Source organism: Vicia villosa, unplaced genomic scaffold (genome assembly GCF_029867415.1).
Source record: "Vicia villosa cultivar HV-30 ecotype Madison, WI unplaced genomic scaffold, Vvil1.0 ctg.000054F_1_1_2_unsc, whole genome shotgun sequence".
NCBI lineage: Eukaryota > Viridiplantae > Streptophyta > Magnoliopsida > Fabales > Fabaceae > Vicia > Vicia villosa.
In genome coordinates, this window is record NW_026704984.1 from 28532 (window position 1) to 41243 (window position 12712).

At 27.9% G+C, this 12712-nt stretch overlaps 1 long non-coding RNA gene across 1 annotated transcript; it reads left to right on the forward strand.

Moving 5' to 3' along the window:
- Window positions 1-1921: 1921 nt before the first annotated feature.
- On the forward strand, window positions 1922-5132 carry LOC131623176 (uncharacterized). The gene is made up of 3 exons (XR_009290157.1): window positions 1922-2421; window positions 2494-2562; window positions 4135-5132. It is a non-coding gene; the product is annotated as an uncharacterized LOC131623176 (long non-coding RNA).
- The last annotated feature ends 7580 nt before the right edge of the window (window positions 5133-12712 follow it).

The following is a 12712-nucleotide window of genomic DNA, read 5'->3' on the forward strand; positions in this document are numbered from 1 at the left end:
CCTGAAGGGTATGTCGAAAAGGGGAAGGAAGATTATGTGTGCAAGATAAAGAGATCTTTGTATGGGCTGAAACAATCTCCTCGACAGTGGAATAGGAGATTCGACAAGTTCATGGCACGCATAAGTTTCATTAGAAGTCAGTTCGACCACTGTGTTTACTTCAGATTTCGACCTGGTAATTCATTTGTTATTTTGTTGCTTTATGTGGATGATATTCTCATAGCAAGCAACAGTGTCGAAGATGTGATGAGGGTGAAGGCTGAACTCAATAAGGAGTTCGATATGAAGGATCTGGGAGCTGCTTCCAGGATTCTTGGAATTGACATTCGAAGAGATAGAAAGAAGTCGAAGTTATGCCTATCTCAAGAGGCATATCTACGGAAGATTCTTGAAAAGTTTGGTATGTCGAATTCGAAGCCAGTTGTGACTCCAACAAACCCTCAATTCAAGCTGAGTATTGATCAGTGTCCCAGTACTGATGTGGAAAGAGCCTATATGAATAGCATCCCATATGCTAATATAGTTGGTTCTTTGATGTATGCTATGGTTTGTACTAGACCCGACATAGCATACGCAGTAAGTCTTGTAAGCAGGTACATGGCGAATCCTGGAAAGGCTCACTGGCAAGCATTGAAGTGGATTTTAAGGTACATAAATGGGTCTCTGAATAGAGTCCTAATTTATGGTGGAGCCTTGGGTGAAGATGGTAAAGCAGTAATCGAAGGATATGTCGACTCTGATTATGCAGGTTGTATGGATTCTAGGAAATCTATTTCTGGATATGTTTTCACTATGTTTGGCACAGCAATTAGTTGGAAAGCAACACTTCAGAAGGTTGTTGCTCTATCAACCACTGAAGCGGAGTACATTGCATTAACTGAAGCTGTGAAAGAAGCATTGTGGCTTGAAGGTTTTGCGAAGGAGCTGAAACTTCAAGGTCGAGGTATCACTGTTAAATGTGATAGTCAAAGTGCAATACACCTGTCGAAGAATTCAGCCTATCATGAGCGAACTAAGCACATTGATGTGAGGCTGCATTTCGTCAGAGGAGTAATCGAGCGTGGAGAAGTCCAAGTGCTGAAGGTTTCGACTGAAGACAATGCTGCTGATATGATCACCAAGACATTGCCGAGTTGCAAGTTTTTCCACTGTATGCAGTTGATAAAGCTGCATGAAGAAAGCTAGTTTTTTCCCTTGATGTTGTAGAGTTAGATCCAAGGTGGAGATTTGTGAGATTTTGGATCGAACTCTAGTATGGTCGAAGGGTAACTTCTTGGTTCGACAGTTCGACAGGGTTAAGCATGACGTCGAAGGTTGCTCACATGCTGGTGTCGAAGTGTGCATGCTGTAGTCGAAGATGGGTCGAGCATGCAGGTGTCGAAGATGCTAGGGTTGTTAGCATGTTAAATTAGGTTTTAGTGTTTAAACCCTAATTTGTTAAGTTAGCTTGTGTATTAAGTTGGCTTGTGTAATGGGCCTTGCTGAAAAAGCCCATTAGTTAGTATGTTAGGTTTTATTATAAATAGCATACTAGTCTCTCATCATTGCTAAGCTGCAAATCCTAATTTAGGGTGAGAGAGGTTATTTGTTATTCTTGTAAACTTGTAATCTTGTTTTAAGAGAAAGTAAAAGAATAGCAGTTATAACCAATTCTTGTGTTCTTATTCTCTTCCATAATTACCTATTATACTTTGTTATTGGTATCGTTTTTCACAACAGCTGTAATCGCACTTAAACACACTCCAAATTTACTTCCTCTAAACAATTAAACGTAATTAAACATTGAGTAATAGCTAAACAAGAGTTGGTAAATAATAAACATTCTAATAACTGTCTCTCACACACAACACAACACACACTATCTTTACCTTTATCTTTACTAGCACACACACTATCTTTACCTTTACCTTTACTAGCACACACTATCTTCACCTTTACTAGCGCACACACTTAGCACACACACTATCTTTACCTTTACCTTTACTAGCACACACACTATCTCCACCTTTACTAGCGCACACACTTTCTTTACCTTTACTAGCACAGTATCTAGGGCGGTTCAGAATTGAAAATTCATTTCTGTTCTAACAAACTGAAAAAGAAAGTTTGTTACAATGCCAGTTCCTGTTCTTCACCTCATGTATGCCATGGCCTCTGGCTTGGGTTTAACCACAATGTAAGATTCAGCTCACACCACACACTCATCTACACAATCAGCGCCTTCTTTGGACCTGACATTGGCTCCTTCTCCGAGTGGCTTGGCTCTCTTCTTGTTGGACATACTCTAGTGTCCGATGCAGCGGATTACATCCATGATCCTTTCTATTACATCTTTTTCTTAGGAATCCCTTTGTGTTACCTTTACTCTAAGCTTTCATCCTTTCTTCTTCGTTCACGTCGTCTTGATTCTGCTCACTCAAGGTGATTACCTCAACTTTTTTCATAATCTCTTAATTTATTATTAACCAATACTAATTTCATATTAATTTACAGGTTTCTCCCCTTACAAAGATGCAGTGTTGGTTCTTGAAATCTGCCGGATCGTTTACTCATTTCTTTCGGGTATTTTTCATTGTTTGTTTTCAACTGTGTTTTGTGTTTGTTTCTACTGATTTATTATACTAATTTGGGAAGTATATTTGAAACAGTAGCTATATTGGTTTATGGAGATAATACATGCATGCATATATCGTTTATTATGTCCAATTTTGTTTCCACATTTGTCATTCTCTTGATGAGACTCACCTTCTAATTTTAACATTACTAATTACCTTCTTAAATGTGTATAACATGTAAGTAAAAATGGTAACCTAGTTTCAAGGATTGGGATTTGACTATATTGAACCAATGAATGGGGGTGGGAATAGGCCAGGCCGACCTACAGAGGCCTATTGCCTAGCCTACTTAAGGTCAGGTCAGGCCAGACCTATTTGATAAAAAGGTCAGGCTTGAGCTTTTTTAAAAGCCTATTTAATAAAATAGGCCAGGCCTAGGCTATTAAAAAAGCCTTTTAAGCCTTGTAGGCCGACCTATATTTTCATATTTATTAAAATTAGTCTAAATAGGTTGGCCTATATATGCATATATATTAGAAAAAGTGTTAAATAGATTGGTCTATATATGCATATATATTAGAAAAAATGCTAAATAGGTCGGTCTAAATGTTCATATATATGCGACCTTTAAGGTTTCTTAAGTAATATGAATTAATTGAAAACATTAATAAGAAAGAGGCTTTTAAATAGGCTTTCAGGTCAGGCCAGACTTTTAAAAAGGCCAGGCCAGGCTGAAAAAACGAGCCTATAGTAGACCATAGGCCAGGCTCAGGCCTTGTAAGTTTATTGTAGGCCAGACCCAGGCCTTATAAAGCCTAGCCTAACCTAGCCTATTCCCACCCAATGATGCCAAATTAATTTGACTGAAATAGTAGAATTTTGAAGAATATGTTGAAATTTTGTTTAAATATATGAATAGAGATGCATTACAAATTATTAGTTCAGTTAGAGTATAGTTACTAGCTAGTTTGTTTTAATTTGTTGATAGTTTAGTTGGTTAATTTTCAATAAACATGTCTTTCAATATGATTCCTTTTGAGATTTTCCTCTCATTTCCAAGTTTTCAACTTCATTTTCCTTCGTGGTCCTGAGATTAAAAGATAATGCCATGGCCCATGGCATGGCACACCATTTACCTTTATTTCAACTTATGTAACACCGACATCTTTGAAAAAAGTGTGTCCGTGTCAGTATCGGTGTCCTTATACAGACACTTACCGTTGTAATTACTTCTATTTATTTATTTCATGAATTATTACCGTTGTCGACATATCTGCAATTTTGTTCCCTTGCATTTTTGTAATCAACATGCTTAAATGCTATTCTACTAGTACTACATACTGTAGCTTTCAACTTTAGTTTGCTTTTAATGCTTATCGCATAAAATTCATCCCTACATTTTACTGGTATTTGCTATTGGCTTATATTTAGAAACAAAGACAAGAAACTGGGAATGAAGATAATTTTGACTAGTTTGCACAATTCATCTAATGGTGTCAACTCCAAATGTTTGTAGCCCTGTTATAGTTCTTCTAAAAACTGACACTTACATTCTTTAACGGATTGAAACTTATTATAGGAGAATGGAAAGCAACCACGTACAAATGGATTTTGAGCCCTGGTTGGTGAGATGGCAGGGCAACCGTTAACACAGTAGAAACAAACACACACAGTTGAAAACAAACAATGAAAAATACCTCAAAAAGGTGATCCAAGAAGAAATGAGTAAACAATCCGGCAGATATCAAGAACCAACGCTCCATGTTTGTAAGGGGAGAAACCTGCAAATTAATATGAAATTAATATTAGTTAATAATAAATTAAGAGATTAGGAAGAAAATTGAGGTAATCATCCTGAAGTGAACAAAATCAAGACGGCGTGAACGAAGAAGAAAGAATGAAAGCTGAGAGTAAAGGTAACATAGAGGGATTTCTAAGAAAATGATGTAATAGAAAGGATCATGGATGTAATCGGCTGCGTCAGACACTAGAGTATATCCGTTAAGAAGAGAGCCAAGCTGCCACTCGGAGAAGGAGCCAATGTCACGTCCAAATAAGGCGTTGATTGTGTAGATGAGTGTGTGGTCTGAGCTAAATCTTCAGTCCGGTTAAACCCAAGCCGGAGGCCATCGCGTACCTGAGGTGAGGAGCATGGCCTGTCATTGTAACACATTTTCTTTTTCAGTTTGTTACAACAAAATGAATTATCAATTATGAACAGCCATAGAACAAGATATATATGAGTTTGATACTGTGCTAGTAAAGGTAAAGATAGTGTGTTGTGTTGTATGTTTGAGAGACAATTATTAGAATGTTTATTTACTAACTCTTGTTTAGTTATTATTCTCCGTTTAATTAAGTTTAGTTGTCTGGAGGAAGTCCATTTGGAGTGTGTTTAATTGCGATTAAAGTCATTGGTTTGAGTTTCGTAGTTACCTAACTCTCTAAGAATTTAGAATTGCAATAAATATCAACTTCTTTTAAGTTAAAAGTTTAAAATACACTTTTCCTTTTAATTTCCACAATTTTGTTTCTTTTTAAGAATTTCAAAAATGTGAGAATTAGATCAATTTATATGGGAATAAATTTTATCTGCTTAACTAGTAAAGTACCCGTGCGTTTGCACGGGTCTCGCATTTTTGTTAAAAAATCATAAATAAATATAATATATATATATATATATATATATATATATATATATATATATATATATATATATATATATATATATATATATATATATATATATATATATATATATATATATATATATATATATATATATATATATATATATATATGGGACGACTCAAGTGAGAAGAACACTTGGTTATTATGAGAAATGAGAATAATGAATCACAACCATTAAATTTTGATTTTGTTGATTTTAATAGACTGGATTAGTTTCTCTTTCTATGATCCTTAATGGTTGTGATTCATTGTTCTCATTTCTCATAATAATCAAGTGTTCTTCTCACTTGAGTCGTCCCATATATATATATATATATATATATATATATATATATATATATATATATATATATATATATATATATATATATATATATATATATATATATATATATATATATATATATTATATTTATTTATGATTTTTTAATGGTTGTGATTTAATGGTTGTGATTCATTGTTCTCATTTCTCATAATAACCAAGTGTTCTCACTTGAGTCGTCCCCTATATATATATATATATATATATATATATATATATATATATATATATATATTCTACTTTATTATAAATAAATAGTAAAATAGATTATAACGGATATTATGTATATAATATTGAGATCCGTGCGTTCGTAGGGTTCTCGCAATGTTACTGTACATATTAAATATATATATATATATATATATATATATATATATATATATATATATATATATATATATATATATATATATATATATATAATATATTAAATATATATAATATAATGATGTTTAAGAAATATATATAAAATATATATAAATTAAGTCGTTTTGGTATATTGAGAATATATATTTTAATAAAAAATAAATGCAGTAATTAAATTGTCATCTACCCGTGCACGGGTCACTATAAAAGATGTCCAAATTTGTATATTTTAGTAGTTTTTTTAGTCATTTATCCGTCATTTCGCACGGGTCGCGTAAATCATTAGAAATAATAAATGAATATAGTATAATAGTGATTAAAAAAAGATATATATATATATATATATATATATATATATATATATATATATATATATATATATATATATATATATATATATATATATGAAATTCAAATTAAGTAGGTTTGATCTGTCGGAAATATATATTTTAATAGAAAAAAGAGTGAAGATCCATTTTGGTCCCTCACAAAAACTACAAAACTCAAATTAATCTCCAACAAAAAGATGTGATTTAATTCCTTACAAAATTTAACCAGGTCATATTAGTCTCTCTGTCAATATTTTTCTCAAATCAGTTTTTTTCCTACTTTTAAACCATGATTGGACTGCCATGTTGGATTTAATTTTTCATTTTTTAAATACCTTATTAATTTTAATTTTAATTTTTTAAAACAAAAAAGCTAAAATTTGTTCCTAAAAGAATTGAACCAATGACCTTTAAGGTCCATCGTATGTATTTTTACCAATAAACTAATGTATATTAGTGACAAATAATTTTCATGATATGCAATAATATTAAACATTTTTGAACTTAAAATAAAAATACGAACCTAAATACCTTTAGGTTAAACGGTAGTTACTTTACAACTATACTAATCAGTTTCAGTTGTTAATATTTCTAATGATGAATACTTAACTTAATAATTAAGAATAAACACTTACTTATCTATTTATTTCAAATAATACACAAATTTTAAAATAAATTTAATAAAATATAAATCATAAATATAATTAATAAAATAAAAAAGTTAATATTTACATGAATTACTATTAAATTAATTCAAAAATGTTTAGTATTACCGGAAATATTGAAATAATTTATCACCAATGCATATTAGCCTAGTAGTCAAAGCATATGATGTGCCTTAAAGGTTTTTGGTTTGATTTTTTTAGGAACAATTTTTTTTTTAAATATGAGTTGTTTAAAACTTATATTTATTAAATATTAATTTAGTATTTGATTTTAAAAATTTGTACCAAAAGATTAATAAGGCCCGGTTAAATTTTGTATAAGATTAAATCATGTTTTTTTGTTAGAGATTAATTTGAATTTTATAATTATTGTGAGGGACCAAAATAGTCTTTACTCTAAAAAACTAAATAAATAAATGAAACAATTAAATAGTCATCTACTTGTATGTTCGCATAGGTCGCACGTTGTCACTATAAATAGTAAAAAAAAAATATAGTGATGGTTAAGAAGTGTATATAAAATACATATAAATTAAGTAGAATTAATAGTAATTGTTACAACTATAAGTTTATTGAATTTTATTTTTATAGAAGTTTGTGAAATTTATTTTTATTTTTTAGTAGATGTAAATCGTATAACTATAAATTTATTGAATATTATTATGATATTTTTTATTTTGTATATTGTTAATTTATACTATATCCATCTCAATATATAAGATAAAAAAACCTCTTATTAAGAAATCAAATCATTACTATTAGCATTAAAATTGAGTTTTTCATGAAAAACAAATAAAGTAAATTTAATGCATTTTATAATTATCTGTGTGTAGTTAGTTTTTTATTTAGATTGAAATAAATGAATTGAAGATATATAATTTATGGAAAAAATAAAATCCTAATATCTTAAAACTCTGTCGTGAAATTCAGTGAATCATATATTTAATTTATTGGAATATCAGATGGTCTACGTGAGAAAATCCTAATAAACTATCCCGTGAAATTCATATATAGTGAAATTTCATCCTTCCTTTTTTTTCAATTAAATATAATAAATCTATTATTTAAATATAAAAATATAATAAATTTGTTATAAATATAAAAATATAATAAATTTGTGTCTTTCATAAAATCATAATTTTCTCATGTTTGCTGACAATTTTTTATGTCAATTTTATTTTTCTTGTATCATGTAATAATATCATATTTCATTTTTTTTATCAGGTATATTATATTTTTGTTTAAAAATATTATAAAAGACATCCTACTTTATTGATTGAAACAATTTTTATAAAAGAAAATTGATGTTGCCTAAAAAATTGACCTTCTAAATCAAAAACAAATTTGAAAATCAAAATAAAATTGAATTCATTAATTTAACGTTCTATTAATAAGTACTTATATGAATTGGATATATAAAAAACACATTATATTTTAGTTATTTATTAGTGGTAATTATAAGAATATTCCAATTATTTTAAGATAATTTAGATTAAATATTAAATAAATATTTGCTTGTCTATTAGTTGGAATTAAAAATTAATCATCTAAAATTCTCTTTAGAAGGAGTTAAGTATTTTTTTTTCTTGTATTATGTCATAATATTATAAGTATTTTTTTCTTGTATATTTCATAATATTAAATGTAAAATCACCTATTATTGTCATGGTTTTTGTAAAATTTTAATTTATAAAATATTATTGTTTTCCAATTTCTTATTATCACTCAATTAATATTTTTCTTATTATCACTGGATTAATATTTTTATATTCTATTATTGTCTTTCCTTCCTATTGTCATTGGATTAATATATTATTAAAAAATAAATTTATTAATGAAGAAAAATGTATTATTTTCTAAGTAAACAAAATATATTGAAGAATGAATTAATTATTAAAGGAGAGATTTTAAAATAATTTATTATTAAAAGATAAATCATATTAATTATTGAAGGATGCAGTACAAATAATATATAAATATAATAGATTTTATAGTAAATATAATATAAATATCGAATTTGAGGTAAAAAAATAATTTTAACTACAATAAATCCAATAATATATTGATAACTATCCAAAATCAATGTCCATTTGTGATATCTGTATATTTATATGATTATTGTTAAAGATGTTTGTGATATCTGCTATTTCTGTATGAAATAAAATTCAATGGAACAAAACAATAAAAGAAGAAAAATCCATTATCTTAATGGAACAAAACAATAGAAGAAGAAAAATGAAAAAGAAAACTCATCAAAACCAAAGTCAATATGTTCTTCTCAAAACCAAAGTGCATTTTGTATGTTATAATGGATGCATTTCTGTATTTGTTTTAGGGAGAGTTTGATGCGATGAATAGATCTCAAACTATTAACACGCTTGTTGCGATTGACAGATCACAATCTGTTAACACGAAACAGAAAACATAAATATGATTGCACGATAAAGAATTTTTTCGCAATGAAATAGGAATATTTTAAACATATAAAAGGATGAACAATGAAGAAGAACATATAAACAAAAACTAAATTTTTGGGTGCGATTATACTTAGTGGTTTGCAAAAGGAGAAATTGGTGATATGATGTTCATTACTTAGAAAGACCATTTTTATAGTGGTTTAGGATTTTTAGTTTAGAGTGGTTTAGGATTTTTAGTATCTTCATATGATTAAGGCTTTACGTTTTCCATGGCAATGCTAATTATGGGATGATATTTTCTCATCGGAAGATAAAGCATGCGTGGAAAATTGATATAAAGCATGCTTGGAATACAACAGTTTTAGGGTAAAAGAGATGATTGGTGTAAATGAGGTTGATGATGGAAAGAATATATAGTAAAATAGAATTTGTAATTAATATTAGGTTATAAAATTCAAAAAGCGTGAAAGAGAAAGATTGTATGGGAAAAACATTAGCCAATGAAAATTAAATAACTTTTTTAAATAATTAAATAAAATCTACTAAATAAATGTAATGCAATTATTTATAATTAATAATGATTTATAAATGAAAATGACTTTTCTGCGAACACTCTTAAAACTGATTTGGTTAGGATAATAAAGTACTTTTAATGGTAATTAATTTTTATATATTAAAATAAATTGGTGCATCACCTAATTTCCATGTTAAATATCCAGTTGTATTGTAGAAATAACATGGTTTTGACATGATTTTCTTTCTCCTTCGTTGCCTTGCAAAGCAAATTCCTCGAAACCATATCATTCAATGATACTTTTGATATCCATAGCTTTTAGAAGCTGATCTCGGTGTTCTTGTGTTCTTTATTTTGTGCATAATATCCATGTACCCAAAATGTGTTGGTTCTAATCAAATTCCACCTTAATAATATGTCATCTCCTAAGACAGATAATATGTCCACTACTGATTTTTAGGGCTCGTTTAAGTTTTGTTGGTTTTGTCGATTTAGTTTGTGGTGGATTTATTTACTAGTGGGGCTTACTCTTTGTTCTATTGATGGGTTGAAGTAACCCGTGTCTTCTTGGTCACCTCGCGAAAAACCCAAAATACCCGTAACTTCGGAAATGCATTTTCGAAATGTTTTTTTTCTCGGAGATGCATATCCGAAACATTCCCAGACCAATAATTATTAAAAAATTAAAATCAAGTGAATCAATACAATTAATAGGTATAAAATGAAGATCAATCAATAAAATGAAGGTGAATCAATAAAATGAAGGTGAATTAATAAAATGAAGGTGAATCAATAAAATCAAGGTGAATCAAAATTTCTTAAACAATTTTAAAGTTAAAAATTAGTTTACTAACTTATATAAATTAAAAACATTTTAATTTCATAAGTAAATTTTGAATTATATATAAAATTTATTCATTAAATAAAATTAAGACAAAATCTTTTTTTAAACTAAATAAAAAATTATAATTTATTTTTAATTATGAAAAATAATTTTTTTATCATAATTCATTATGAAAAATAATTTTTTATCGTTATTATTATTATTATTATTATTATCATTAGTCTTACTTGATCTCTTTCAATATCATTATCAACAGTAGAAACATGAATTGAAATTATTCAGAACTACATTTTAATAATTAGAATTATTTTAAATTTTTTGTAATTAAAATTATTTTAATTTTTTTAATTAAATTTATTTTAAATTTTAAAATATGAATCAAAATAGAAATATATAATAATTATTATTCATAAATCATAAATTATATCAAAATATATAATTATTATTATTCATTACTCATAAATTATATCAAATTTATGATATCTGAATTAATTAATATCCCAAAAATTTTAGTTTTTGGGATTTTTAATTTTTTTTTGTTTTTTTAGGGGATGCATCTCCGAATTAATCAAAATTTTAATTTTTGGGATTTTTTCGGAAGAGCACTTCCAAAGTTTGAAAAAATTTAGAAAAAAAAATAATTCGGAGATACATCTCCGAAGCAGGGGCATCTTGGAGTTTTCGCTGAGGATGACCCTATAAGGAGGTGAATAAAGAAATTTCCTTAAAAATTAGAAACTTACATGGTTATATTGAATTTTGCCGCAAGTAGCTTAGATAACTCACCCGGCATATGTGATGGTAGTATAATATTTTTAGAATTGAACTTCAATTTTTCAGTACATGTACAATAAATATAACATGTTATCTGTATTTTGATGCAAAGTGCCTGAATGTTGAAGTTGTTCGAAAATAAAACATAATGTAAGTAACATGCTAATTTTGTCCGGCTGAAAATGAAATTGTGTTACTGTGTGACTTTAACTAACATCGACAAACATGTATCATGAGTGAATTCTGGTTGTTTTAAGTTCCAACATGTTCGAAATATCAAATATGAATATGGATCAAAATGAAAGTGTTGAATTGGGATTTAGGAATTAATATGTCATCCTAATTGTAATTATTAATTAGTAAGTTAGGAATTGATATGGGCTTACTAATTGTAATAATCAGTTGTAATTAATATAGGCCGAGTTCCAAAGTTCTTAGGACTGACTATAAGAGTCTATTTAGTTAGAGGTAAATGGAAGGGAGAAGAAGAGATTTTTAATAGTTTAAGTGTTTGGTTCAAATTTTAAGAGGGAGAGGAAAGGTAGATGGAGGGGACCAAATTCTCTCCTGAGTCACTTTTTGCTTCCCCCAATTTAGAGGGATTCGGAAGGGAGGGGAAATGCTTCATATTAATTATAATTATCTTTATATATTTACTCTTATTATAATTATAATTAAAATTTTTTATTTTATTTTATATATTTTTATTTTACTTTTTAATTATTGTAATATTTTCTTTTTAAATATTTTTGTTAGATTTTATTGTATTCAATATTTTTTTAAACTATATATTATAACTATTACGTTTTTATAAATTATATAGTAAATTTTATAGTAAAATTACAAGGTTAAAAATGTAAATTTGTAAATAAAATTTTTCTCCTCCCTTCATATTTTGAACCAAACATATGTGCAATTAAAATCCCTATCCTCTCTTTCCCTCACCTCCCCTTCCCTTGATTAAAATCCCTCTCCTCCCCTAGAATTGAACCAAACGGACCCTAAGTGGCATTAATTATTGAGTTATGCTATCATTAAAATATGTTAAGAAATCCGCAAGTATAAAGTTTGTGTTAAAAAAAACATAAAAAAGAATTAATTATAAGTTTTTAACAAAAGTCAATGCATAATTTTCAAAAATAAAACTTTTATATTTGATTCTTATCATGCGTCTTTTTACATATTAAGAAAATTCTTCATGGGATTGGAATTTGAGTAATTCAGTTAATAAGCCA